The sequence below is a fragment of the Tenrec ecaudatus genome, chromosome 16 (genome assembly GCF_050624435.1).
Source record: "Tenrec ecaudatus isolate mTenEca1 chromosome 16, mTenEca1.hap1, whole genome shotgun sequence".
In the NCBI taxonomy this organism is placed as follows: Eukaryota; Metazoa; Chordata; class Mammalia; order Afrosoricida; family Tenrecidae; genus Tenrec; species Tenrec ecaudatus.
This window is the reverse complement of record NC_134545.1, coordinates 18,013,890-18,041,473: the sequence shown is the minus strand read 5'-3', so window position 1 is coordinate 18,041,473 and position 27,584 is coordinate 18,013,890. Positions and strand designations below refer to the sequence as shown.

At 54.6% G+C, this 27,584-nt stretch overlaps 1 protein-coding gene across 4 annotated transcripts in view; it reads right to left on the bottom strand.

Annotated features, from left to right (window-relative positions):
- CMKLR1 (chemerin chemokine-like receptor 1) overlaps positions 1–27,584 on the bottom strand; it is a 55,394-nt gene that overhangs the window by 7,218 nt on the left and 20,592 nt on the right. Inside the window, exon 1 of one of the 4 annotated variants that reach the window (XM_075534306.1) lies at positions 4,186–4,205. The exons of the other annotated variants lie outside the window; for them this stretch is intronic. The gene's annotated coding sequence lies outside the window, so the exon portion shown is untranslated. Of the gene's footprint in view, positions 1–4,185; positions 4,206–27,584 lie in introns of those variants that run through there. 4 annotated transcript variants of the gene reach the window in all.

Here is a 27,584-nt window from a genome sequence, read left to right as displayed (position 1 = left end):
AAGTATTGCTGCCACGACCCTGGTTGCTCCCCCACACAATTCGTTCCAAAGAAAACATGTTTAACCGTGATTCTGCGACCAGCGGCTGGCTGTAGACAGGGTCTTTTCAGATATGTTTCCTTAGGGGACCTTAAAATCGAAACAGTCATTTCCAAGGGGGTTGGCTGGGCCAGTTGCCTTCATAGCCCAGAGGTGGGCTCAGAAGATACTCATGGCTGTTTCTGGGACTCCAAAGGAACCAATGTACAGATGTCCTCAAAGATGGCAGGGTGACCATTGGGCAGCGCAGCAAACTGAAACCACCATCGGTGAAAAAGACCAGGAAAGGTGGTGCCCATGATCCCCTCCACCCTACCCTGACTCATTCTTCAAGGGCTGCAAGGCCTGCCCTATAAGAATTTCGTTGGGAAACTGACCCCATCCACCCTACAGCTTGCTGTGATCTTGATCTTCCAGATTTGAGTGTGCTCCCCGGGTTCAAAGACCACGACGTGAGCTCCTCCGGGATGCCCCCACCGCCGTGTGGATGTGGTGTCCATCCAAGAGCTCAGAATTCTTCTGGGAAGGATTAGAGCCATGGAGACATGGCCGTCAGAACGGTGTGGACTTAAGTAGAGGATGTGCCCAAGACCATTGCTTCAGGTTTTTGATATTTTTTTGGACAAAGGCTTCTAGGATTTTGTAGCAATGCATTTTAGACTCACCCTCAAATGTACCGTCTATATAGGTAGGTACATGCACGCATATAGAGTAGGGTTATATACATGAACCCACTGCCATCGAGTCAATTCCAACTCAAGAACTCCATAGAGTATTTCAGAGACTGGAAATCTTTATGGGAGCACATGGCCTCATCTTTCTCCCAAGGAGCAACTGGTGGGTTTGAACCATTGATCTTGTGGTCTGCAGCCCAACGCCTAACCCACACCATGCCCACGGCTCCTTTTATCTCCCAAACCGAAACCAAACGCACTACCATCAAGTCAATCCCAGCTCATCCAAATCCTATCAGACAGTGGAGACCAAACTGGCCCTGTGAGTCTGTGACGCTTTAGGAGAGCTGAAAGCCTCAACTTTCTCATGCAGATTCCTGTAGACCCTGCAGTTAGCAGCCCAACAGATCAGCTGTTAGACCACCAGAGTTCCTCTCTGTTTCATACATGCAGTTAACCAAAACCCCAAAAAACAAACTCTTAGCCATCGAGTCAATGCTGACTCATAGCGACCCTATAGGACAGTGGTTCTCAACCTTCCTAAGCTGTTTCATACAGCTCCTCATGTGGTGGGGACCCCCCACAACCATAACATTATCTTTGTTGCTACTTCATCACAGTCATTTTGCTACTGTTATGAATCGGGTGACCCCTGTGAAAGGGTCTTTTGACCCCTACAGGGGTCGTGACCCTCAGGTTGAGAACCACTGCTATAGGACAAGGTAGACCTGCCCCTGTGGGTTTCCAAGCCTGTGACTGTTTATGGGAGTAGAAAGCCTTGTCTTTCTCCAGAGAAGCGACTGGTGGTTTCGAACTGCAAACCTTGGGGGATTGCAGCCCAACGTGCAACCTCTGCGCCACCAGAGCTCCTTATTTGCTGAACGTGGTGGCAATGCAAGATGCCATCCGGTCCTACCACCACCCTGCAGAAGAGAAACTAAGTTCAGAGAGGTTCAGCCCCTGGCTGAAGTCTGACCCCAAACCCTAACTTCCAACGACCCCAAATCACGAGTTTCTGGGTATCCTCCTGCTTCCTTCGTCTTCGTCGGGAAGCTATGCTGGAACCGGCCCAGCATCCTAGTAGCGAGCCTCTGCTGACAGCTTGGGGTGAGGGCAGCTGGGCGCCAAAGGCATGGGGCAGGAATTGAACCCAGCCCTCCCGAGTTGAACAGTGAGCCTTCTGCCACAGAACAAGCGGGACCAGAGAGGCCTTACCCCCTCAGAACCAGCACCAACAATGCTCCGCTCGGGGGTACATTGGAAACACATGCTCACAGACCAGCAAGGCGGGTTTTGCAAGAAGACAGCTGAATGCTAAGGACTCATATTGAACCAATTAAGAGGGTCCTGTGGGGGTGGTAAGAGTGGGGGGGTCGGGGAGTGGGGATGAAAGGAAATGAGTACAATGAAGTAAGAGAATCGGACAAGGAGGGGCGGGGCCTCCCAGAGCCCAACAATGGATGGAAGAGTGTCCTTTTCTCAATTCGCTCCTCTTCTGAGGCCCAGAGAAACCCCAAGCAAGCAAGCAAGCACACACAACCACAAAGCCCAGCCTGGTGATGTGACAAGGCTGGGCAGGCTCAGGGACAGATAAGCAGGCCAGGTCCTGCCTGGGGTATCCAGGGCCTCCCCGCCCCCGCTAGCAGCCCATCCTTTTCGCCAGGCTGGGAATGCACTTGGACAAGCCCACTGCGGCGGACATAACCCCTGCTGGGGGACAGGATGGTCACCGGGCAGAAGATGCTAGGGCGGATGGCTGTGGCCTGCCCGCACCCCCTCCCATGTGGACCCTCGCAGGGACAGAGTGGGGCTGAAGGCCACATCCGGTCCCTGTAGCCACTGAGAACAAAAAGGCGCCATGACCCTAATTGTTACTCAAGGAATCCCTGCAGGAGGCTTCAGAAAGTTGATGGGAAACTTCCAAGCTTTGAGGATTCCGTTTGTACATGACCTTGTTTAAGCCCCTCGTACACAGCATCCCTGGGACGCAGTCACGGCCCAGCAGCTCCTCGGGCGAAAGACCAGGCTTTCTATTCCTATAAAGGGTTTTGGTCTTGGAAACCCACAGAGGCAGTTCCACCCTGCTTTTTTTTTGTTTTGTTTTTGGATAGGGTCGCTCTGAGCGGTGTCGACTAAGCGGCACTGAGAGAGACTTGGGTTACTAGCCCAAAGGTTGGTGGTTCGGACCTACCCGAAGCACCTTGGGGAAAAAGCTCTGACAATCTGCTCCCCAAAAGCAACCCCTCTGGAGAACCATCCCCCCTCCTCCTGATGTACAGTTCTCCTCTGCACACGTGGGGTCACCGTGAATCCAGATTGTTTCCTGGGCAACTAGCAACACCACCCCATCCCAGGCACTCTCCCACTCAGACGAGGAAACCGAGGCACCCAAGAGGGTGAGCAGCGTGCCCACGGTCACACCAAGAGCTCAGGGGAGCCAGGTAAGTGCAGTGAGATCTTCAGGATGGATGACAAAGCTCAGGGATGGGGCAGGGGGGCCTGATAGGTAGCCAAGGCCACACTCTTTCTTGCACTCTGCCTCCCCTCTGCAGAACATTCCGGATCCTGGGAACCTCAGACAGCCCCCATGGGACCAATCTGGTTGTGCATTTTACTGGTTGGGCAAGAGAAAGGTCCAGATCCCCAGGGGATTTGGGCCAGACTGGAAACACCGGGATCCCATGGGATAGGAAAGGGGGCGCTCCTTCATGATCTCCTGGGGAAGAGGGTGGTGTCCTTTATTCACACACACACACACACCTACATTCTCCTGGGAAGTGCAGTGCCAGCTGCTGCTGGCCTGGAGGGCATGCTGGGGCACAGCAGAATGCAGGTAAGAACACCTTTCATCTCCACCTCCCGCCTCTGCCCAGTCCTGCTCTCTCAAGGGACACCAGAAGCTGGGATGAGGGGGCCTGCGTGGGGTCACTGGCCTGACTGGTGCACTACAGGGAAGTGAAGCCGGTTCTATGTCTGGATCATCCAGGGTCCCATCTCCTGCCACTCCCTGCCGGCCAGGGCCCAAGTCCCCATGGGGCTCAGGGACAGTGGGGACCCAGGGACATGTGGGTAGCAGAGGTCTGGCTCCACTCTCCCCCTGCGTCACTGCCAAGCCCCTTCCCTAAGGCTGCCCCTAAATCTGCAAGGACTTGCTCCCACTGTCCCTCTTTCTGTTTGTTTCTCTCCCAGCCTCTGGCTCCACCATTCACCTGAACGTTGATGGTTCAAACTCACCCAGCTGCATCACGGAAGAAAGGGCTGGCAAGAAGATGCGATCAAGAAGATGACCAAGAACCGGTTTGTCTTGTTGGTCTCACTCCCTGTCTCTTGCCTAACTTGTCTCAATCTCTCTCTCTTCTGGTAGCCCACCCCACCCTTCTCTCTCTGCCTCTGTGTTCTCTCTGACAGCTCTCTCCCTGTCTTCTCTGTGTTCTCCCACCCCAGGCAGTCCTCACCTCCTGAGTTCACTCACCTGTGTCTCTGGCCCACCCAAGGTGCCACCAACACAGCTCTTCTGACAGCTGTCCCGCCAGCACAGCCTTCTAGAACCTTCTCCTGGGCAGCAGGGCCTAGGGCCCAGTGCAGGGGCCTTATCAGGGTCTGTGGGCGTGAGCAAGCCCTTCCCTCGTCCTGCAAATGGTCTGTTTGGTTTGGCTCCTGTCCTTTCCCCCCTGCCCCCGCAGCCCAGCTGGGGCCTCTCCTCCCCTCTCTCTGCTTCCTAGAGAATTGAGGAGCTAGGGGGATGCCTCTGATTTTGAAGCTGGGAAACTGAGGCCCAGAGAGAGGTTGTGACCCTCCCTAACAAGGCCCCAAGAGGCTTGTATCCACAGGACCTCAAACTGTACCTGGCACCTCACTGCCTGCCCGGATTCCCCTGGAACAGATGTGCAAATGGAGGCTGGGGGTAGGGGTGCGGTGGGGGGTGTAAAATGTCTGGCCCAGGCTCCGATCTTTTTTGAACCAAGGACTCTCTGACCTCCAAATGCTGCTCAAGGTCGCAGCCTCTGCCAGCAGCTGAAGTGCACTGGGTTGTGTAGATGTCCCTCCGCAGGCAGTGTCCTCACCTCCCGGGGATCAGCCGGTGACTGCAACCTTGAGGTCTTGTGCAGCCAACTGCCTTGGTCTCCCCATTCTCTGGATCCACCTTGGGGGAGAAGGGGGCTCTGGGTCCCTCACAGATGGCTCTGAGGAAAGTTCTGGGGCTCCGGGAGCCTGGGGACTTCAAACCACACAGCAGAAGCAGATGTTCCAGCCGCCAGCCTGGCCGCCGGCCCTGGACAGAATTAGCTCTGTGTTCGGTAGGAGAGAATTTCCTCTCTGCTCCAACACCCACACATGCAGGACGCACACTGAGTCACTGCCCAGGGGCCAGGAGGCGCTGGCTGCCTGTCAGGCGGCCTCATTTTCTTACAGAATTGGGCTTGCGGGAGCTTCAGGGGTCCTGGTGGCGCAGTGCTGAAGGCGCTCTGCCTTGAACAGAAAAACCAGCAAGTGATCGGAACCCACTAAGACAGTGGTTCTCAACCTTCCTCACGCCGAAACCCTTGCATACAGTTCCTCATGGGGTAGTGACCCCCAACCATAACATTATTTTCGTCGCTACTTCATCACTGTCATTTGGCTACTGTTATGGATCGTCGTGTCAATATCTGATAGGCAGGATGTATTTTCATTGTTTCATTGTTCATTAAAGCACCGTGATTCAGCACAAAAACAAGAGGTAATTATAGACTGTGAAATACTTATTTCTAATGACAAATACATGAAATTTTGTCTTGAAGCACGGTGTAGCTTGGGTAACAGTCTTCATGCCGCCGGGTACTTGTAGGTGGGGCGTATCTGCATATGGACGGACCCGCCTGGAGACGGATAGAGGAGCGGTGTCTCGATTCCTAAGACCATCAGAAATAGGTGTTTTCTGACGGTCTTAGGGGCGACCCCTGTGAAAGGGTCATTTGAACCCCAAAGAGGTCGCGACCCACAAGTTGAGAACCGCAGCTCTAAGGACTCCCCAAGAAATGGCTGTGCGGTCTGCTCCATCAGGATGAGCCCTGCTGGCAGTCCTCTGTCCTGCTCCTCGGTCCCTAGGACTTGTCGTCGGCCCCAGGGCAGTGGGCTTGCTTTGGCTTGGTTGGAGTTTGGGTCTCTGCTGGGTAGGTGACAGCAAGGTGCTTATCCCCTGAGCTGGCTGGCCCACTTGCTCAGCCACCAGGAGCCCCCCCACACATCCCCCACCCCAGAAACTCTCTGGCCGCTGCAGAGCAGGGAATCTGATGAAAACATCCATGAACTCGCTGCCTTCCCACAGGTGCCACCTCGTAACCACCCCGTTGGTGACAAACGCTCCCTGAGGTTTCCTTGGCTCATATAGCTAGCTAGAGAAGCGGCGGGTGGCCAGGGCTTTCTGCTGCAGAGCTGCTGGGTGGGCTCAGACTGCCCGTCCAGAGGGCAGCTGCTGACTGCAGACCATGCGCTATGCAGAGAGAGAGGGAAGCAAGGAGACCCTAAGATAGCCCTCCTCTGCTGGATGTCCCCACAGTTAGAGAGAGTGAGAGACCGAACGTCTTCGGAGGCTTTTCCTTAGCCCAAGACATTCTGGGCTGAGGGCCACTCCCTTCCCCGCCCCTCCGCATCCCACAGGTACAGGCTCCTCTAATTGGTTTGGTCCATGCAAGGCGGAGGCAGCAGCAAGGCGCTGCAAGGCAGGGCAGGGCAGAGGGAGATGAGGGCAGGGCAATCCACCAGTGAGTGACAGCCACCGTCACTCTAGGCCCTCCTTGCCCACTCCCTCTTGTGGCCCCTTCAGCCCAGGGCTGGACAGGGCACCTCGCCCTTAGTGCGGCCTCCAGGCAGCAATGTCCACCCTTTGCAGGTCTGCCCTGGGGGAGGCTCACATCAAGTGCACAGCTGGACGCAAGCAAAAACCGTCGTCTCCAGTCCATCCTGACGCCTGTGTTCCATCGGGTTTTCCGGTGGCCGGTTTGGGGGTTATTGGACAGCCACGCCTCTCTTCCGCAGCACCTTTGGGTGCATTCAAACCTCCAAGTTTTGGTAAGCCACGGATCATGTTGACCCTTTGCACCAGCATGGGGCTAACTTCCTGCTGAGGACCGCGAATCTCAGTGCCTCCCCCTCCCACAGCCCCACGTCCACCAACCCATCCTTGTCCACTCTCCTCAACAGTTCCCAAATCCGTCCGCCGTCTCTGCCCGCCTGCGTGACAGCGGGAAGCTCTGGTTTCACCGACAATTTTGTCTCCCACCGGGAGGCCAGAAAGACTTTTTCAAATGGCTCCCGACTTGAACCCCCTTTGAATCCAGAGCAGCAAGGTGCTGAGTGTCCTGAGCATGGAGCTGCTTCAGAGCCGCAGTCCCAGCCCCCACACCTGACTCACAGCAGCAGGTGCAGGGGAGGGGGAGGCTCAGGTAGAGGGTAGATGCCCCCTTGCATTTCCAGTCCCCCGCTGAGCGGCCATCAGCCCTTGTAGCCATCAATCACCTCAAGCCCAGCAGGCATTTCCAGCCACAAAGGGTCTCCAACAAGGGCATCTCTCCTGCCTGTCCCCAAGGCCAAGTCTAACCACCCACCACGGCCCAGTGCACAAACATGGTACATTCCCTCGCTCTCCCCCCAGCCACCCAGACTGCAGACAAAGCCGTCAGGCCGATGGCCTGGACATGTCCCCGTAAACACTACCTCGGTCCGAGGGTGGCTTATAAACAATCCCCCCTTTGCTTATATCCCACTGCGCTGGGAATCCTAGCACTCACATTTAGTTAATCCCTGGAGTCCGACTTGAGTCGTTTTGAGCTGTGTACACAGTGGATCTGGAAGACGACCAACGGCACATGGGGTTAACGTGGGCTGCTCAGGATGTGGTCTGAGCACGCAGCCAGGGGTGGTCAGCCTTCTCCCAAAGCCAGAGCCGACTCGTAGCACAGATTTGAGGTCTAGCTCATGGTGTGGGCTCAGATCCGAGACTCGGAGGGTCTACAGGGTGCCCAGTTGTTGTTCCCAGGGCCTGCCCCCCTCAAATCCAGGACAGCACACCCCACCTTCAACCCTGGGGCCAGCCCGCATTGGATACCACCCTAGGAGCATTGATTTTCAGCCCTGGTACTGAAGGATTCTGGGAGACAGCAGCCAGGGTAACTCTCTCAACTGCCTCTAGAAAGGAGAGCAAGGAAGTGGGGTGTCCAGCTCCACCCCTTATGCTCTGCTCCCTCTCTCAGTTACTGGGTCAGATGAGTGAGGAGACACCACACACACATCATCATCATCATCATCAGGCCCTCCTTTCACACCAGAGCTCCAGCCTAGGGGCATGGGGGGTGGTGAGCCAGCTTAATAAGGAACTTCAGGGTCTAGAGTGCTGAGGTTAAACATTAACCTCAGCCATCATCATCTTCACAATGACACTCTGTTTCACACCTAAGGCCCTCTGGTGGCACTGTGGGTGAAGCATCAGGCTGCTCACAGAAGGGTGAGCAGTTTGAACTCATCAGCGGCTCTGTGGGGAAAAGGCGAGGCTTCCACAAACCTGGGGAACCCACCGCGCAGTGTCGGTCTGTCCTGCTGAGAGTTTGGGCTCTGTTGTTAATGGTTGCTGTGTGAGTCAAACAGAGGAACGCATTGTCCGCGCCTTTGTCAATCGTCCCTCGATAAAGCGGTTATCGACTGCCTCGTTTGGGTGTGTCATTCTTTCCCCGCTTGGGAGAACACTATTTACTTGGAGTCTGTTCATAGTAACTCCCAAGAACAAGTCCAAACTCACAGGCAACTAACTGGTCCCATTCCGACTCAGAGCGATTTTACAGCACAGGGTAGAACTGCCCCGGGGGGGTTCTGAGACGGTTAACTCTTTATAGGAGCAGAAAGCCTCAACTTTCTCCCTCGAAAGGGCTGGGTGTTTTGAACTGCTGACCTCGTGGTTAGCTCCACCATGCAGAACCACTACGCCACCAGAGCTCCAAGTTCACAGGCAGGCAAATGCCCCGGGAACCCTGTTGTGACTAGGTACCGTTGGGGCGGTTCTGACTCTGAGTGACCCGATGGACAACCAAAGGCAACATCCTTTGCCCAAGCCATGGTGGCAGCCGCGGCGTCCACCCATCTGGTCGAGGGCCTGGCCCTTGGTCGCTGCTCCTCCCCCTGATCAAGCATGATGTCTTTCTTGCCCCCCACCCCCCCCACCCCCTTCGCCATCCTTGCCTCTAGAGAGTACTCTGGTTGGAATCCACCCCATGGTACTTGGGACAGAAACGGCCTGGGGATCTGGATCCACTATGATTTCAGCCAAGAGACCCTGAGGGGCAGTTGTGATTTGTAACTGATGGGGAGTGGGGGGTGGTGTCATGAGTTGGAATCAACTGCGGCTGTGTAACAACCCCTTTCTTAGGACACAATCCAGACGTGTAATTCAAGCCTGTAGCCATATTCAGTGTGCAATCGCCACCGCAGTCAGCTCGGGATGCTTTCTGCTTTCTTGTACTCCTATCTCCCCATGCCACCACACCCCCACCCCGCCCTCCTCTGCCGTGCCCCTCAGGCACCTTGCATCCAGTTACTGTCTCTGTACATTCACCCAGATTTTTTTTCTTTCTAGTCTGGGCGCCAGGACCACTTCAGTATGTCCTCCTCCGGATCCTATGGGATAAAGACCATGGTGGCGGCTGTTTTAGAGCGGGAGGAAGCTCAGGGCCAGCGTGGCAAAGAATCTTGCTGGCCCAAGGTCGCGTGCCTCATGAGGACCCATCGGGGACTGGAACCCAGTTTAAGAAGCTAACGCTCTTTCTTTCAGGCCTCTCAGGCTTCACTTTGCAATTGCCCTTAGATAAATCCCTGACCCTGGGGGGAGGGGAGGGGTCACAAGGAGCACTGGTAGCACTGTGGGTTACGTGGTGGACTGCTAACCACAAAGTCAGCAGTTCAAACCCACCCACTGCTCTGCAAGCAAAAGAGGAGGCTGGCTGCTCCTGAGATGATTCAGTCTTCATGGCCCTAGACTCACTGCCATCGAGTTGATGCTGACTCATAGCGACCCCCTGTGGGTTTCTGAGACTGTCACTGTGGACGAGAATTGTGATAGGTAGGTCTATTGTGCCAACCTGGCCAATAGGAAGATGTGGGATTAATAAGGTTGCAGTTGGTTTGGAGGGCAAAGAGATAAATGGCTCGGCAAGCCCCACTTGTATCTCTCTTGCTCTCTGGTGACTGGACCAGTGTGCGGTTGCTGTAGCTAGCTCTCCGCCTCAACTTGTGAGCTACGCTACCTGTGGGAAACCTAACCTGTGGATAGTGTCACTAGAGCTTGAGATTCCGTCCAGACTTGCTTTACCACATTACTTGAGCTGTCTGATCCTGTCATCTGGCTGACTGTTGGTGACCCACCCTGCTGTTTGTTGCCTGTGGCCAGAATTCCTGCATTCATCTACAGAAGACTCAGCTGTCTGCTCCCTTGACCTTGGACCCAGCAGCCCTCGTGAGTTCAAGGACTTCCAGTAAGTTAACTATTTCGTGGAAGTGAGTTGAATTGAGTCCTCTGCACTGCTGTGTGGACTAATTAGCTGTTATATTCCTTCATGCTGTGTGTGTGTATATATATAAATATATTTATCTATATATATTATAAATAAAATCATAAGTGTCCTGGTTTTATTTCTCTAGAGAACCCTGTCTAACAGGAATAGAAGGCCCAGTCTTTCTCCAACAGAGCTGCTGGTGGTTTCGAACTGCCAACCATGAGGATCACAGCCCAATGTGTAACCACTACACCACGAGGGCTCCTCCAATAACCTATACAGGGTGGCTCTTAGGTCAGAATCAACTCAGTAGCAATGACTTGAGTTGGGGGCGGGCTCTCAGTTACCCCAGCTGTAAAACAGAGGTTGGACCTGATACTATGAGTCCCGAACCTCTGACCCAGAATCTAAGAACTGCAAGAGGTCCCAAGAAATCCCACCATCCAGACCCCATGTTTCCCAAAAGGAAGGTTGTATTGTTTCCATTTTGTTGCAGGCTCAGATATGGCTCAAAGAGGCATATCCGCTTGCTCAGGGTCACACAGCATGAGCTGAGCTGACATGAGCTTCCTATTGACCGGGCCACTGCACACGATTATATGTAGACAGGTAATCCATTCAACTATGACATTTTAAGACTATGTAACCTGTGAGTGAAATGCACTGTTAATCAGAATGGGGGAAAGGGGAATAATGGGTTGACATCCTACTGGAAACTTAATCTCCCTCTTAGAAAACAAAAGTCACATGCATGCAGTCTTGCAAGCAAATCCCTCAGTTAGCTGAGTCGTAAACAGTGCCCCACGCCCAGACAGCGACCTAGATGGCAGCCATGGGCTGGCTGTGTGTCTCCCTCCCCTGGCAATAATCCAGTCTCCTGAATCAGGCTCCTGAAAGGGCTTCCATGGATTCTCTGAGTCTCCTACTTCAGGGCTTTGGACCCATAATCTTTCCTCTGACAGCGTTCCCGAATACCCCACTTTTAAGCATTTGAGTGTCTTCCAGTTGGGTTTCATCTGTCATGACTGAGTCAGCTGGAGACGATTTGAAGCCCTGTGGAGACCACACAGCCTGGGGTGAGGATGAAGGAAAATCACTCAGCAAAGTGGGCAGCACTTGGGGGGTGTTCTCCAGCCATGACAACTCTACTCTCCAAATGCCCCCCCCATCCAAAAATGAAACAAAAAACCAGTGGCCATGAAGCCAGTTTCGCCCCATGTCAGTCCCATGGGTGTCCGAGTCAGACGGCTCCCTGGAGTGTTCGGTGGCTGAATCTTTGCAAGTTGATCACCAGGTCTCTCTTCTGAGCTCTCTCTGAATGTGTTTGAACCGACACCCTCCAGTTAGCAGACTAGCATGCTATCGGCCCATGTGCACCACCAGGGAGGGGCGCCTGAAGTTCAGAGAAGTTGAACCTCTTCTGTATAAGTCAGAGTAGAATTGCCCTTGTGGGCTTCTTAGACTGGAAATCTTTAAGGGAGTAGAAAGCCTTCTTTTTCTCCCATGGAGTGGCTGGTGGTTTCGAACTGCTGGCCTCGCAGGTAGTAGCTCAACGCATAACCCCCACACCATCTGGCTCCTGATGATAGGATTGAGATCATGTATCCTACAGCTATGAAGCTGAGAAGTTCCCATGGCCCCTCTGGCTGAGTGTACTATCGTGGGGTCTCGGAGATGGAGGCAGGGCACAGGCTGCCTCTGGAGCCCTCAAAAATAGGGTCGGTGGTCTGGGAACACTGCGTGGACCAGAGACTCCAGGAAGCCACTGTGTCCAGCCCCTGAGCCCCTGCCAGCCCTCCTCACGTCCCATCCACTCATCTTCCAGTCCATCTGGCCAGGGGCTGTGCTGTTCCCTCCAGCCCCCTTGTTCCGGAAATGACTGCCTCTCCCATTCCCTTCCATGGCTTCTGTCCCAGGAGAAGCTGTATTCAGCGTGGGCCCGGGATCCAGGAGTGTGTCTTGGCACCTCTGCCTGGAGAGATGTGGGAGCAGAGCCCCTGAGAGAGGCCAAGAAGGGTGGGGCTGGGCCCTTCCGGGCAGGCTGACTCAAAGCAGGGCAGCTTCCAACTCAGGACCTTGAGGTTGAGCTAAGGAAAGCTCAGACGGCCTTGGATTCCTGCCTGCGGTTCTCTGGCCCCCCCTACTTCCAAGAAAGATTCCTTAAGCACCTATGAGGTGCCAGGTTCCCATCGGAGCACAGAAGCCAGAGCGGTGACTCAAACACTTTCTCTGCTGAACCTCGAGGGTCGGCATCCCTGGAGAGAGAGGGTGATGGGCACCAAACAGAGGGCCACACACAGGCATGACCAAGAGTCAAAAGCCTGGCTCATCATCTGTGAGGCCTTGGGCAAGCCCCTGCTCTGTGCCTCGGCTTCCTCCTCCATAACACGGGGGGTGATAGGAGATCCGACCTCACAGCATGGTTTGAAAGATTCATTCATATTGGGCTGGGGACCGGTTCTCGGGAGAGGCCAGTCCCTGGAGGAGGCCATCGTGGTGAGGAAGGAGCAGGGCCGGGTGGTGTCTTGGTGTTTTGTGCTGTCGTGCATCGGGGTCGTGGTGAGTGGCAAGGGACTTGGTGACACCAATCAACAAGGATGAGGCAGACCATGTTCCCCTTTCTGGTCTCCCTAGGGTTTCCAAAGCGGTCCGTCTTTATGGGAGCAGAAAGCCTCGTCTTTCTCCCGGGGTTGAACTGCTGATCCCATGGTTCGCGGCCCAGCCTGTAACCCACGACACCACCAGGGCTCACTGTAGTTGATTGAAAGAGTCCCACTCGCCCAGTGGCACCATGCTCACCTGCCAAGTTTGAACCCACCAGCCACCCGGTGGGAGAAAGACCCAAGCGTCTGCCCCCATAAAGATGAACAGCCTTAGAAACCCACAGAGGTAGTTGTATGCTGTCCTCTGGGGTCACTGTGGGCAAGCCACCACCCCTCAGCCATGAGTTCGGTTGAGTATGGTGCCGGTTCGTCCGAATGCTGGCAAAGGTAGACGCGGGGGAGGAAGAGAATCCATACGATGTTGTTAGGCGCCATCGAGTCAATGCCAACTCGCAGTGACCCCCCAGGGAAACACTGCCCGTCCTGTGCCATCCTCACCATTCTTATGCTTGAGCCTATTGGGGCCGCCGCTGTGTCCGTCCTCCCGTCTCAGGTCTTCCTCTTTCTCTCTGCCCCTCTACTTTACCCAGGATGACGTCCTTCCCCTGACAACACATCCAAAGTACATGAGATGCGGCCTCGCCATCCTGGCCTCTAAGGGGCACTCTGGCTGTCCTTCTTCCAAGACAGATCTGTCTGCTTGCTTGGCAGCCCGTGGTACTTTCGATGTTCTTTGCCAACGCCACGGTTCAAATGCACCCATTCTTCGGGTTTCCTTCTCCGAGGTTCAACATGCGTAGGGAGAGACGGAAAACGCCACATGGCTTTGGTCATGGGCAAAAGCAACATCCGTCCTTTGCATCAGATTCACCCCAGGCGTCATCTGGTCTCTTGACTGCTGCTGTCCACCAGCTTTGACTGTGGATCCAAGCCAGCCCAGATCCTCGGCAACTCCAATCTTTTCTCTGTGCGTCATGGTGCTACCTATCGGTCCAGTTGGCCGCCATGGCAAGGTGAATTCTCCACCACCACCCTGAGCTCAGCCTGGCAGTGGAGAACACCCACAGGGGGTGGAGGGTGGGGGGTGGAAGGCTGCGCCCAGGGCAGCCCACAGAGCAGCTTGTATGGCGCACACACGTTCCAGGACAAGTGAGCGTGTGTGGCTGGGTGGTGATAGCCTGTGCGTATTACGGGGGCTTGAAGGCTGTGGTCTTTCAGAATCAGATGGTCATGCCTGCCTTCTCTTTTCAGAAGCTCTGGGTGGCTTTGAACTCTCAGATAGCCGCTAGTCCTGTGCTTAGCTGTTTGCACCCCCAGGGGATGGAATTACAGGTGCCGGAGTGACGTAGCACAGAGTTGGTAACTGTGAGCCTGGACTTGGCTCCAGGTTTGCAGTCCACCCCACACCCCCTCCACTCATTTAACTGCGTGACCCTAAGGTACCAACCTCTCTGGACCCATCTCCTCACCTGTAAAGGACAGTCTGTTTATTCACAGGTTCCCCTGCCAATAGATGTTTGCCCTTACAAGTATGCACCTGTTGGTGTCCATTCGCACCATGTCTGGCAGCATATATGTCCGTGTGCCGGGGCACCTGGTGGTCTGAGTGCCGGGCTGCCAGACCTTCAGCCTGAGATGGGAACCCACTCCTACCCAGCGCCTGCTCGGAACCTAGTCTGTGGCAGTGGAAGGCCAGGTCCTAACTCTCAACCCCAGTGCCCCTCGGATCCCAAGACTCAGAAGGTTAAAACACCAAACCAAACTCACTGCCATCAAGTTGAAGTTGATTCATAGTGACCCTATAGGACAGGGGAGAACTGTGCCGGTGGGTTTCCGATATGGTAACTCTTTACAGGAATAGAAAGCCTCGTCTTTCTCCCAAGGAGCAACTGGTGGTTTTGAACTGCTGACCCTGTGATTGACAGCCCAACATGTAACCAGGACGACACCGGGGCTCCTTTCCCCGTCTTGTTCCCTGTAGGACACCAACGGAAAGGTATGCACCCCGCTGTCCCAGCCCTGATCTGACGCCCTCAGTCCCCTTGGTCCACACTGTCCCTGAGAAGGTTCTCAAAGGCAGGGCCCTGCCACCCGCTCACTAGAAGCACCCACAGCAGGAGCTGCCCAGGCCCTGCCTGCAAAGCAGCCCCCAGCCAGTGCGCCCAGGAGCCTGTGCCCTGGGACTCAGATGACACAGCTTCCAAATCATATCATGTTCTAGTTCATGAGTATTCGGCGATGTGCACTTGAAATCATATTGCTACTTAGAACCCTATCGTGTTTTCTTTGTTTTTCCCAAGATCTCCTCCAGAGGCTCTGTAGTCAACTGGAAACATGACCATCAATGATAGCCCCAGTAAGCATTCGACGGGGAACTGCAAGGTGGGAGGTTCGAACTCACCAGTCGCTCCTTGGGTGAAAGAGGAGGCTGTAGCCACTGGTAAAGATTTGGAGCCACCCCCAACGTAGGGTTTACTGAGTGTTGTAGTGCAGGCTCTGGGCCTTGACTCTTGGGGGTCCTACAGCCTGGGGTCCCTTCCCCGAGTGTCTCCCGCTCCTTCCAGCCCACAGACACCCAGAGAGAGGACACGCAGAGAATGAGGGAGGCTGTGACAGGTACATCCAGGCTGGCCACCTGCCCTTCCTTATGTCCCCATGGCCTCGCAAGGCCCAAGGGCATGCGGATTGTTCTACCTTATTAACAGGTGTTGAAACGGAGCTAACCAGGTCGGAATAACCAGCAGGTGAGGGACCTGGGCTTCACCAGAGGCTGTAGGGTGCCCAAGCCCTTGCTCTAACCAACCCCAGCCACTCTCTATGCAGTGGTGGCGAGTGTAGCTGCCCTGGGCAGGCTGCAGCCTGTGGCTGCCTGCCCCCTGTCTCCCCAATCAGGTCCTGTCAACCAGGCTTCCCAGGGAAGCCCCCTCTCATCATGGGGTCAGGGCAGCCCTCGGCTGAGAGGAACAGTGCATGATAGGCTGGAGCAAGGGGATCAACCCCCACTTGTGATCCGATGCCTCTCCTTGGAACCAGCCTGAATTTTTATTCCCCTTTTACAGATGAGGTGTCTGAGGCAAGACCTAGTGAGCTGGCTCACCCAGGATCTCACGGCCAAGAAGGGGAAAGGGAGTGGCAGTGGATTTGAAGCCAGGCTGTGGTGACTTTAGGGCCCACGCTTTCAATCAGCCTTCACAGCTGCCTTTGATGTCTTAGGACTTGTCTCATCGATATCCTTCTGGGTCCACGTGTTCTTGTCCCACCGTGTGCAGAAGGCTGGCAGGTGAGCAGCTTTTCGCACACCCCACACACCTCCTCTAAGACCCTTCAGTGGCCCCAGACTCACCCACCTCTGAACAGCACAGGCTCCAGGGACAGCTGGGGCAGCAGTGAGGGGTGGGGCGGGCTGCAAAGAGACATGCAGCTAATACAGTGGTTCTCAACCTGTGGGTCGTGACCCCTTTGGGGGGCCAAACAACCCTTTCTCAGGGGTCGCCCGATTCATCACAGTAGCAAAATGACAGTGATGAAGTAGCAACGAAAATAATGTCACAGTTGTGGAGGGCGGGGGGGGGGGGTCACCGCCACACGAGGAGCTGTACTAAAGGGTCACAGCATGAGGAAGGTTGAGAACCACTGAGTTAATGGGACCCTTAAGAGATCCCAGTGGCCTGCACCAGCTTTGTCACCCCTGCTCGGGCTGCCTGCCTTAGCCACAGGGGTCAGCAGGCCAGGCAGACAGGTTCCGCCCCTTTGGAATTCCCTGGCTCCAGCTCAGGCTGCAGAAGAATGAGCTGACCCCACTGCCAGCAACAAGGGCATGGAGCATGAGAGTCCACCCTGTTCCCAGGCGCTGGGGAGGAGGCCCCGGCTGCCCTCCCACGGCACCCATCACCTCGCTGCCACCTCTCCCGTGCTCAGGAGGGACTGGCTGGCAGGATTACCCATTACTGGACGTCCGCAGAAGCATGCTGGTTAAAGACCAAAGGGAGTCTCAATAGCCTAAAAACCAGGGAGACTTCAAGACAAAGGGGCTGCCCTCTCAGCGACAGAAACAAAGAGTAACTCTATGCCATGAGTGCTTCGATCTCAGTGGGCTGCACACTGCCAACCACGCCCAGCCCCCACCGGCTAGGTAACGTGGGGGGTGGGCTCGGCCTCCTTGCCTATGAAAACAGGTTGAGGGGTGTACAGGTCTGGTTGACGCTGAGACCAGTCATGACAGCTTGCCCGGGACGAAGGGCTTTCCTGGAGTGTGGGAAGAGCGGGATAGGTTGGTCACCTACATATATAAAGAGCATGTCTCCAGCAAACAAGCCCTGTGTGTCTACGTTTCGAGCGAGCTGCTTCTGCGTCGGAGGGGACTGCGTTTGATTCTGCCTCTGCCACCGGTGGCTCTGCTGTGGCTCCTTTTGTTCTCTCTACTTGTCTTTCTCTCCCCCCACTTTTCGTTTCACATGTACCCAAGGCATTTGATCAATGCCCACCAGATCACCAGCATGGTTTGCAATCAGGACTCCTGCGCATCAGGGTTGTATCCCCTAACCGAGGGTCTTCCCTCTGTGTGCCAAGCAAATGATCAGAGAAGCCGGCTTATAGGGAAGAGAATGCAGCCTCGGGATTGGAGGGAGGCTGATTAATAACCAGTGATATGCAGATGGCATGCCCTGGCTTGCTAAACGTGAGGAGGGCTGGGAGCACTTGCTGAAGAAGATCAAGGAGTGGCGCCTTCAGTGTGGATTACGACTCAAGGTCAAGAAGACCAAAACCCTTACAACTGACCCCACAAGTAACATGATAAGCGGAGAGAGAAACCTAAGATCTTAAACTGAGCAAACCAGAGAGGTAAGGAGAGGCTTATATGTATAGTAAAAGTCAACGACCTATTGTTGAGGAATGGGGCCAATCAGAGGGGTCATTTGGAGTTGTGTGAGGTTGAAAGGTTTAGGAGGAATTGACTTCAGCTGTTTTACCTGATGGGATGCAGTGTGCATTGGCTCAATCTGCTGCACAAGGCCTCTTGAAGCATTGAAGAAGCAGGATGTCACTTGGAGGCCTAAAGTTTGCCTGCCCTGAACCACGGTGTTTTCCATCCCTCCAATGCCTGGGAAGGCTGAACATGAAATAAGGAAGACTGAAGGAGAACCGAAGCATTTCCACGGACCGATGGAAGAACATGCAAGTCTGTATTGGAAGAGGTACAACCGGAATGCCCCCTCGAAGTGAGGATGTAGGCGGGATAAACAATCTGGAGGAGAAAACAACAGGACCAACGGTTCTGGGGGCACATGGGGGAAGGGGAGGTGGGGGAAAGAGGTGGGTGTTAAACCCAGGGACAAGGGACAACGAGTGATCCAAAATCGATGACGAGGAGGGTATAAGCTTGATCCAGGGCAATGTAGCCAAGAGGAATTATTGAAGCCCAAATGAAGGCTGAACATGCTAGTGGGACAAGAGGAAAGTAAAAGGAAATAGAGGAAAGAACTAGGAGGCAAAGGGCATTTATAGAGGTCTAAATACAGGCATGTACATATGTAAATATATTTATATAGGATAGTGGGGAAATAGATCTACGTGCATATATTTATAAATTTAGTATTAAGGTAACAGATGGACATTGGGCTTCCACTCAAGCACTTCCTCAATGCAAGAATACTTTGTTCTATTAATCTGGCATTCCATGATGTTCACCTTCCCAACAGGCTCGCTGAAGACAAAGCAGGTGCATAAGCAAATGTGGTGAAGAAAGCTGATGGCGCCTGACTATCAAAAGAGATAGTGTCTGGGTTCTTAAAGGCTTGAAGGTAAACAAGCGGTCATCTGGAAGAAGTCAACATGGAAGAAGCACACCAGCCTGTGTGATCATGAGGTATAGAAGAGATCAGGTATCAGGCATCAAAGAACAAAAAATGATATCATTGTGAATGAGGGAGAGTGCAGAGTGGGGACCCAAAGCCCATCTGTAGCAACTGGGCATCCCCTTACAGAAGGGTCATGGGGAGGGGAAAAGCCAGTCAGGGTGCAGTCTAGCAACGATGAAACATACAACTTTCCTCTAGTTCTTTAATGCTTCCTCCCTAACCCCCCCACTGTCATGATCCCAATTCTACCTCACAAATCCAACTAGACCAGAGCATGTACACTGGTACAGATAGGAACTGGAAACACAGGGACTCTAGGACAGGTAAACCCCTCAGGACCAGTAGTCAGAGTGGCAATAAGGTAAGGGGAAGGTGGGGGAGAGAAAGGGGGAACCGATCAGAATGATCTACCTATAGCCCCCTCCCGGGGAGATGGACAACAGAAAAGTGGGTAAAGGGAGACATCAGTCAGTGTGAGACATGAAAAAATAATAAATTGTCAAGGGTTCATGAGGGAGGGTGAGGGGAAAATGAGGAGGTGATACCAATGGCTCAAGTAGAAAGCAATGTTTTGAGAATGATGATGGCAACAGATGTACAAATGTGCTTGACACAACGGATGGATGGATTGTGATGAGTTGTGTGAGCCCCCGATAAAATGATTAAAATAAAAAAAGAAATGGGGGTGAAGGGACTTGATCTCACATAACTTTGGGCATCTTAGTGGGAAGGCCCGGTCTTGGGGAGGGACATCATGCAGTCAGGGGCTGAAGGACAGAGAGGAGGACCCTCCACAAGATGGACAGACACCACGGCTGCAAACACGGGCCCAGGCATAAGAGCCATTGAGGATGGAGCAGACCCGGGTGGTGGTTCATTCAGCTGCCCATCGGGTTGTGAAGAGTCAGGACCGACCGGAGGACCCGTAACAATGCAGATCACCAGTGCCAGGCCAGAGGAGGCCACAGGGAGCAAAGGGGACAAACGTTCTCACCCCAACAGAGCTCGCTTCCTAGGCCAGCCACCCTGCCCTGAACCCCAGAAAGAGGCTCCGCAACGCCCAAAGATCACAAGAATTGGAAATAAATCCTCCACCTTTTCCAACCTCTCGTTCCCCTTCCTTCAACCCCGAACAAGCAGAGCTTCTAGAAGAAACGCATCAAGTCATTAGAAAAGGCTTCCTTTTCCTCTCTCTCTCCTATGAAAACTGAACTGGAATGACCTGTCCTATCTCACCCTTAGGAGTCACAGGGGCCACGGCTGCCTCCTTCCCTGGGCAGTGGCCACTTCCTCCCTTCCACAAGGGTCGAGCTTCCTCTGCATCTCTCTTAACCTCTTGCCTGCTGGCCTCCATCCAGCTGGAGAGCCGCTGCCCTGGGGCAGAGGCTGGGGTGTCACAGGATGTGTTGGCTGCCTGGTGACATCCTAACTACACAGCCTGGGGTCCTCTCTAGAACAGGGGCGGGCATCTTTTCCTGCCAAGGGCCATTTGGCTACTCATCACATCGGCTCAGACAAAGGCGATCCACTTAAAAATCGGCCCGCTGTATTTTGGCCAAACGGTTCATCGACTCACCCTTAATGCGACTAGTCACCCTTAATGCGACGGCTGGAACTGCTTCTCTTGAGTGAGGTGTGAGGTTTATAGGGGCTTGATGGTTTCAGTACAGGGTGCAGACCAGGCTGTATAAAAGCTCCCGGGCAGAAGGCAGAACAAGCTTCGAAGTCATCAGAGACGCCAGACTTGAGGGTCTGATGGGGACTAGAGCAACTCAGAGACCATGGTCCTTAGACACCCTTCCAGTCCTGGAACCAAACACTGCCCCCCAACCCCTCCCGGGCCGCCCTGCCACAAGGGTCCCCTCTAACCAATGGTGGCGCACCCGGTTACGAGTTGGGCTGCCAAGCTGAAGGCCAGCAGTTCACAACCAGCCGCCCCTCTGCAAGGGAAAGATGAGGCTTTCTACTCCTGCGAAGATGGACTGTCTCAGAAACTCACAGGAGCAGTTTCACCCTATCCTCTGGGGGGCACTAGAGCCAGGATCGACTGGATGGCAGTGAGCTGAGTCTGTGTCTGTGTGCTTTGCGCGATAAAACAAACACACAACACCTGTACAGCGAGTCCCTCAGAGCAGTCCCCTGTAGGAGCCCAGAAGAGCAGCGTGGCCCTTCACCCAATTTCCCCCTCGCAAAAATCGCATAAGGTGGGGGGGTGCCAGGGGGGGACACAAATAAAAACAGGGGACCCAGGGCGGCACTAGGACAACGGGTGTTGACACCCAGGGGCTTGCCCCTCGCATCGCAAAACAAAACCACACAAAATACATCCGTTGTTTCATGGAAAGCAAATTTGTTCTGTAGACTCTCAGCCGAGCCATAACAAAGTTTGTTAAAAGAGAGATGTGGGGGGTGGGTGGCGGTCAGGGGGCTAGTTCTCCCTGGGAACATAAATTACAAGCCAGAGAAGAGGGTGGACAGGAAGTGTGAGTGTGGCTGAAAACGCGAGCCAAGACTAAAGGGGGAAATGAGAGGGCACCTTCCGAAAGGTGGCCATGGGTGGGCCTCCCGGGGGCTCTCAGCCTCCTCATGAAGAAAAGGGAACCAGCTTTGGGGGTCACGAGACCCCAGGAACAAAGAAAGCCAGCTCAAGAGAATGACAACATGATAACCCTCTAACGTAAAGCACTTGCTGCTGGAGATCAAGGATCGCAGCCTCGTACGATCACAACTCAGTGTGAAGAAGACGCGAACTCCTCACCAGTGGACCAATAGCTGACATCCTGATCAGTGGAGAGGAGACCGGAATTGTCTAGAATTTCGTCTTGCTGGGATCCACAATCAAGGCTCATGGAAGCGCAGTCAAGAGACGAAACGGCGCATTGCGCTGAGCGAATCCGCTGCCACGAGACCTCTTCAAAGTACTGAAGAGCGAGGATGTCACTTGACTTTGAGGACTAAGGTGGGCCTGGCCCACGGCCTGGCCTTTTCCACCGCCTCATACGCACGTGGGAGTTGGACATTGAATAAGAATGCTCAAAGAAGGATCGTTGTATTTGCATTGTGCTGCTGGGGAAGACTATGGAAAAAACCATGGGCTACCAGAAGAACAAACAAATATCTCTTGGACGAAGTACAGTCAGAAGGCACTTTAGACGCAAAGATGGTGAGACTTTTGTCTCGTATACGTTGGACAGGTTGTCAGGAGGGACCAGTGCCTGGAGAAGGACAGCATGCTTGGTCAAGTAGAGGGGCAGCGAGAAGGAGGAGGTCCTCTTTTTACACACACCCCCGCTTCTCAGCAGGAGACCCTGTCGTTAGCAAGGGGCCAAGCATCTCTCAGAGGCACGCACTGGGCGATAGGGTGAGGGGGCAAACTTGCACCTGCGAGTGACCCCCTTGTCACCTGCTGACAGTAGCTCTGGGCTCTGAGTTTCCAAATCAGGAGCTCCCAGGCCCCCACCCCAACCCCTGCCTCCCAGCACAGGTGCCCGTGTTGCCCGACCCCATGCAGCCTGACTCACACTGGGTGCTCACTCCGGACCTGACTTGGGGGCCCTGGGCCACAACAGCCACTGCCGTGCATCTGGTGGGAAGTGCCCTTCTCCTGTATCACAATGAAGCTGAAGCCAAGTTCCCGGGGTGGGGACCAGGGCTGATCCCAGCCCTCCTGGCCTCTCAGGGTAACTTTCCACCCGCTGTTCACAGCGAATCAATCCTGGCAGGTGACAGGGCTGCCCCTCTCCGAGGCAGTAGTCCTCATGCCTTCTCTGTAGCCTCACATCTGGCCCGCGCACCTCCCCAGGCAGCCGTGGACAGAGGGGCCTTTGTCTCCCTTCTGCCTGTTTCCTGGCCCTCCTGCCAAGGACATGGCCCCAGACGTCACAGCGGGTGCTGCTTTCCAAGGTCCCTGCAGACTGGAGCCAAGGACAGAGAACCTGATGTGGCCAAGAGTCCTTGCTGTCTACCCCCTCCCCCACCGGGGGACCTCCCAGCCCTCAATCCGCACCCCCAGGAGCCCTGTGGCCTTCCCTACTCCACAGGGGAGGGGGTAAGTGACTTGGAGGCTCACCGCTGGAGAATAGAGGAGGCAGGTCTTGAACCCACAACCAGGCTCAGCAGGAGACGGCAAAGTGTGCAGACTCTGGAGGCAGGCCGCCCGGGGTTCGAAGCTCAGCTTCGGCTCTGCCGCTTGCGTGCAAGGCCCCCTTTACTTAAATCTCGGTGCCCCCATTTTCCTCACTTGTAGAATGAGGTCGGGACCATCTCTACCCCAGAGAGTTGCTATTAGGCGTGAGTCCTCAGTGCCATCGAGTCAATGGTGACCCATAGTGACCCTCCAGGAGGGGGGTAGAACTGCCCCGGGGGGCTTCCCAGATGAACACTTTCCAGGAGTCCCACTGACTGCCAGCGAGTCGATGACGACTCAGATCAGTCCTACAGGAGAGGAGGGAACCGCCCCTGTGGGTTTCCAAGACAGTGACTCTTCCTAGGAGTAGAAAGCCTCGTCTTTCGCCCACAGAGCAGCTGGTGGTTTCGAACTGCTGGCATGGAGGTGAGTAGCTCAAGGCACGACCCACGAGGCCCCCACGGCTCCTGGGAGTAAATAAGAGAAAGCATCCAAGGCACCTTCCAGAACAATGCCAGGCCCGTGGCCAGTTCTCAGGAAGTCACGTGCTTATTTCGGCTCTTATCATGGTCGGTAGGGCAGTGACCTTTAACCTATGTCCCATTGCCCCCCGAAAGGAACATGGTGCGTTGGTAAAAGATAGTGATTATTTTAAACACACACACACTTCCCACCCGCCCATAAAAAGCAACCTAGAAACACTTCCTTTCACACGGAGGCATAAATATCTCATTAAACTCAAATTCCAAACTCACGGCCATCGAGTCGATGTCGACTCATGGTGACCCTGCAGCACGGGGTAGAGCTGCCCCTGTGGGCTCCCGAGACCACCACTCTTGCCGGCTTGAGCTGCAGGACACCAGGCTCAGCCACCAGGTCCCAGCTCACACCCAACCCAGAGTGGAGTGTTGGGGATGGGGTGCCATCGCCTGTTATCCCTTTGAACTTTCACCCCGAAGTGGGGATTGGTGGCAAAGACACCCCCCAGAGCTTCCCTCCAGCTCCTATCCTCCAAGGCCATAGCCCACCCGCTGAAGCCATGCCCACCCCACTCCAGCTCCCATCACATCCCTGATCCTTTCCCCACCCCAACACTGGGTCACCAAACCCACCTCACCCCCTGACAGTCTCCCTGATGGAATCCATGGATCCCTGGCTTCCTGCAACGAGGGAAGCGGAAGAGAAGCAACTGGGAGCTGCAGGAGACGGGGGTGGTGGTGGTGGTGGGGGGAAACCTGGGTTCCACCCTCCACGCCACTCCAAAGCGGCACTGTGCACCTCCCACAAGCCTTTTCTGGGGAGACCAAGAACTGGGCAGGGCCATCTGTCCAACAAGGGAGCTAGGCGACGTGGAGAGAAGAGACCAGACACTGGCCTCATCCTCAAGCCCAGGGCCCCAGTTTCCTCCTCTGAAATGGCAACGGGAAGGCGGAAATAAGTACACTTCTGTAGGAGACAACAGAGTCAAATGAAGATTGAAAGATTGGCCAGGAGTCCTCCCTAAGAGGAACAAGGAGGAGGAGGTCCGAGCAAGACACAAGGGGACTTCAAGAAGTTCCATATCTTTTCATCCCCCTCCATTCATCTAAGAGATTTAGACGAGATTTAGATAAGAGATAAGATCTCCTTGGCTGGCGTGAATTCAGGGAAAAGGTGGAGTCTTACAGCTCCCATCATTTGAGAAGGAATGGCCAAAACCAGAGACGAGGAGGAAGCATGAACGGAAACGAAGAAACTTTTCTGAGAGCTACAATTTCATCAACGGAATTAAATCTTTTCTATACAGAATCGCGACTCTGAAATTTTGTTCTCAAAAAATAATAAAATAAATAACAAATCCATAAACATTAAAATGTTCGTTGTTGTTATTCTCCAACACTAGATGTAAATGGTCTAAGAAACAGACGTGGGCTTGGGTGAAGGAACTGCTGGGGAGCTGAAAGTCAGAACCTGGGGAAGCAGGAAGGATCTATTGCCTATGAGCTACCCCTGCCCCCCACCCCCACCCTCCCCCCAACCCTTGCACGTCCCCCAGTTGAATGAGTCCCAGGATGCTTGTCACCAACTCCCAGGTGCCTCATAGACGAGGGGAGTCTGGAGGTGGCGGCAGAAGGGAGCCGCCCAGGGGAAAGGCTGGCCCCAAAGCCACATGCCTGAGCCGAGACCAGTGGGTCCACCGTCCTGATGTGGCAGGTCTCTGGCCGGGCAGAGGACCAGCCAGGCCCAAGGTCCAGGGCTCCAGGTGTGGCACCCCCGTCTGAGCACTCACCTGTCTCGAGGCCCCAGGTGCTGCCTGCGTTCTTGGCGGTTGACTCCATTTGGAGAGCTGCCCGGGATCACATGGTCAACGTGATCACATTTGCACATGACTGCTAACCAAAGGCAGGGGCCACGTAAAAGAAAGGCCTGGCTCTCCGTTTCTATTGAGACTACAGCCAAGAAAACCCTACGGAGCTACGATTCTACTCTGTGCCAAATAGGGGCACCGCAAATTAGAATCCACTTGACTCTAACAGGCTTGGGGTGGGGAGTGGGGGTCGGACGGCTGTGTCGTTTATTGGTTGTTTTCACCCACTCACAGATTTAGGGGAGCAAACTGAAACAGGGCCCCCCAGCATGGTGACCTTCCCGGGTGTTGTGGTTGATTAAGGCTATGTGGGTCCCAACACTGGCTCTGCCACTGAACAGCTGGGTAACCCCGGGCTGACTGGTTACCCTCTCTGGGCCTCTCTGGGAGGTATTCCGCTCAACGCTGACTGTCCAGGAATTGGCTCACGTTTCTCCGGCAGGAGGCTCAAGCACAGGAAAGTTAGCTCACCCAGCAACCGAGAGCACTTCCTGGGGGGCGCTTTGTCGTTAAAAACACAGGAGCATTGCTCAGGTGGCCAACCAGTGCATGGAGAACTGTCGTAACCCCAAAACCCGAGGCCCTGAGCTAGGCACCCCAGAGAGCGAGGTCAGCTAGCATCCCATAGTCCACCAAGACAATGTTCCACATCCTACTTTAGTGTGTGCCAACGGGGGATCTATATAAGCTTCAAATAGCCATCTTGGGGGCAGGAAACAATCCGCCCAAAGGGCTAAGGGGTCTTGGGACCCACAGCCCCCACTACCCTGAGGCCAGAAGAACCCGAGGGTAACACCACGACAGCATGAGTCAGTCCTCAGTGGCTCCCAACAAAGGTCCTGGTTCACCCACACGTGCCTGGGAAGAAAGGCCTGGCCGTCGGCTTCTGAAACGCAGCCCTGGAAAACCCGAGAGCCCGGTTCTACTCAACACCGGAGGTGCTGACTGTGGGTCAGCGCTGCTAGCCGGCATTTTTGATTAGTTGGCTGTTCGTTGAAGGAGTCCTGGTAGCACCGTGGTTAAGAATTGGGTTGCTGGCCTCAAAGTCAGCTGTTCGAATCCACCAGTTGCTCCTTAGGAGAAAGATGAGGCTTGCAACTCCCATAAAGAGTTACAGGCTTAGAAACCCACAGAGGTGGGTCTATCCTGTCCTATAAAGTTGCCGTGAGTCGGCATCAACTCAATGGCAGTGGGGTTTTTTTTGGGGGGGGGGCTGGAGTGGGTTGTTTGAAGCAACACAAGTGTCTAGGGCTAGCTGATGCCCCTCCCCGGCCCCTCATCATCTGCACCGCCAGGTGCTGGTGGCTGTCAACCCACAGAGGCCTTTCAGGTGGTTCAAGTCAGGTCCCAAGGCCCTGCCAGGGCCCAGGGGCTCCGGTTTGTCACCTCTGCTCCCCTTTCAACTTCCAAGAGGCTGGGGAAGGAGGGGCTGAAGGTAGCCCCAGTTTTATAGCACTGCACAAATCAGAGAGGTAAAGATCCTTGCCCCAGTGGTACAGCAGAGCTTCTGAGTGAGCCCCCGGTTGCCAGGACACCAAGAACTCACAGCAAGCTAGCTCAGGGCAGCCTGCATCCCCGGGTGTTAGGAACCCAATTCAAATGCCCCACCTCCAAATTCTTCCCTTTCAACAACGAGCTGCGGGACAGACCCAAAAAGGGGAAAATATTAGAAGATTTTTAAAAATGTAAGTAAAGCGTACATCCCTCCGTCTCTCCCTCCCCCCACTCCAGGCTCACAAGCTTGCAAGATTTCAATGTCTTACAAGGTCTGGGGATGAGGCCCGGGCCCTCCACCCCACCCCCAACATGACAAATCTGTGAGTTTAAAACAAAACACGGGGGGTGGCAAAAATCAAGATGCCAGAGGAAGTACACGCTCAGAGTAGGCAGATCAAAGAGTCTGGGGAAAGCCATGTCCTGCGTCCCCTGACACCCTCCCCCCAGCCCCACCAAGATACACACACACACACACACACACACACACATCTTGACAGCCTCCCCCAGGCGGAGCGGGAAGGCCCCCAGGCCTGGGCCTTTTCTGAGGCCAGGTTTCTGAGACAATTCCCCGCGGTCACAACAAGGCTGGGTCAGAGGACCAGCTGCCCCTGCGTTTGTTGCGCCTCCTGCAGCCTGCAGTGGTGGCTCTGGCTCTTGTCCCCTTTAACACAGCCCATTCAGAAGGGACAGCAGAGGCCTGGAGAGGCCAGCATGTGGCAGAGGGCAGCAGCTGAGTGCTCAGCTCCTCCCTCCCGCCCATGGCTCCATCTCTGTGACAGAGGCAACATCGCCCTAAAGCCGCGGTTCTCAACCTTCCTCATGCCACGACCCTTTCATACAGTTCCTCATGTGGTGGTGGCCACCCTCCGCCCCAACCATAAAATGATTTCCGTTGCTGCTTCATCACTGTCACTTTTGC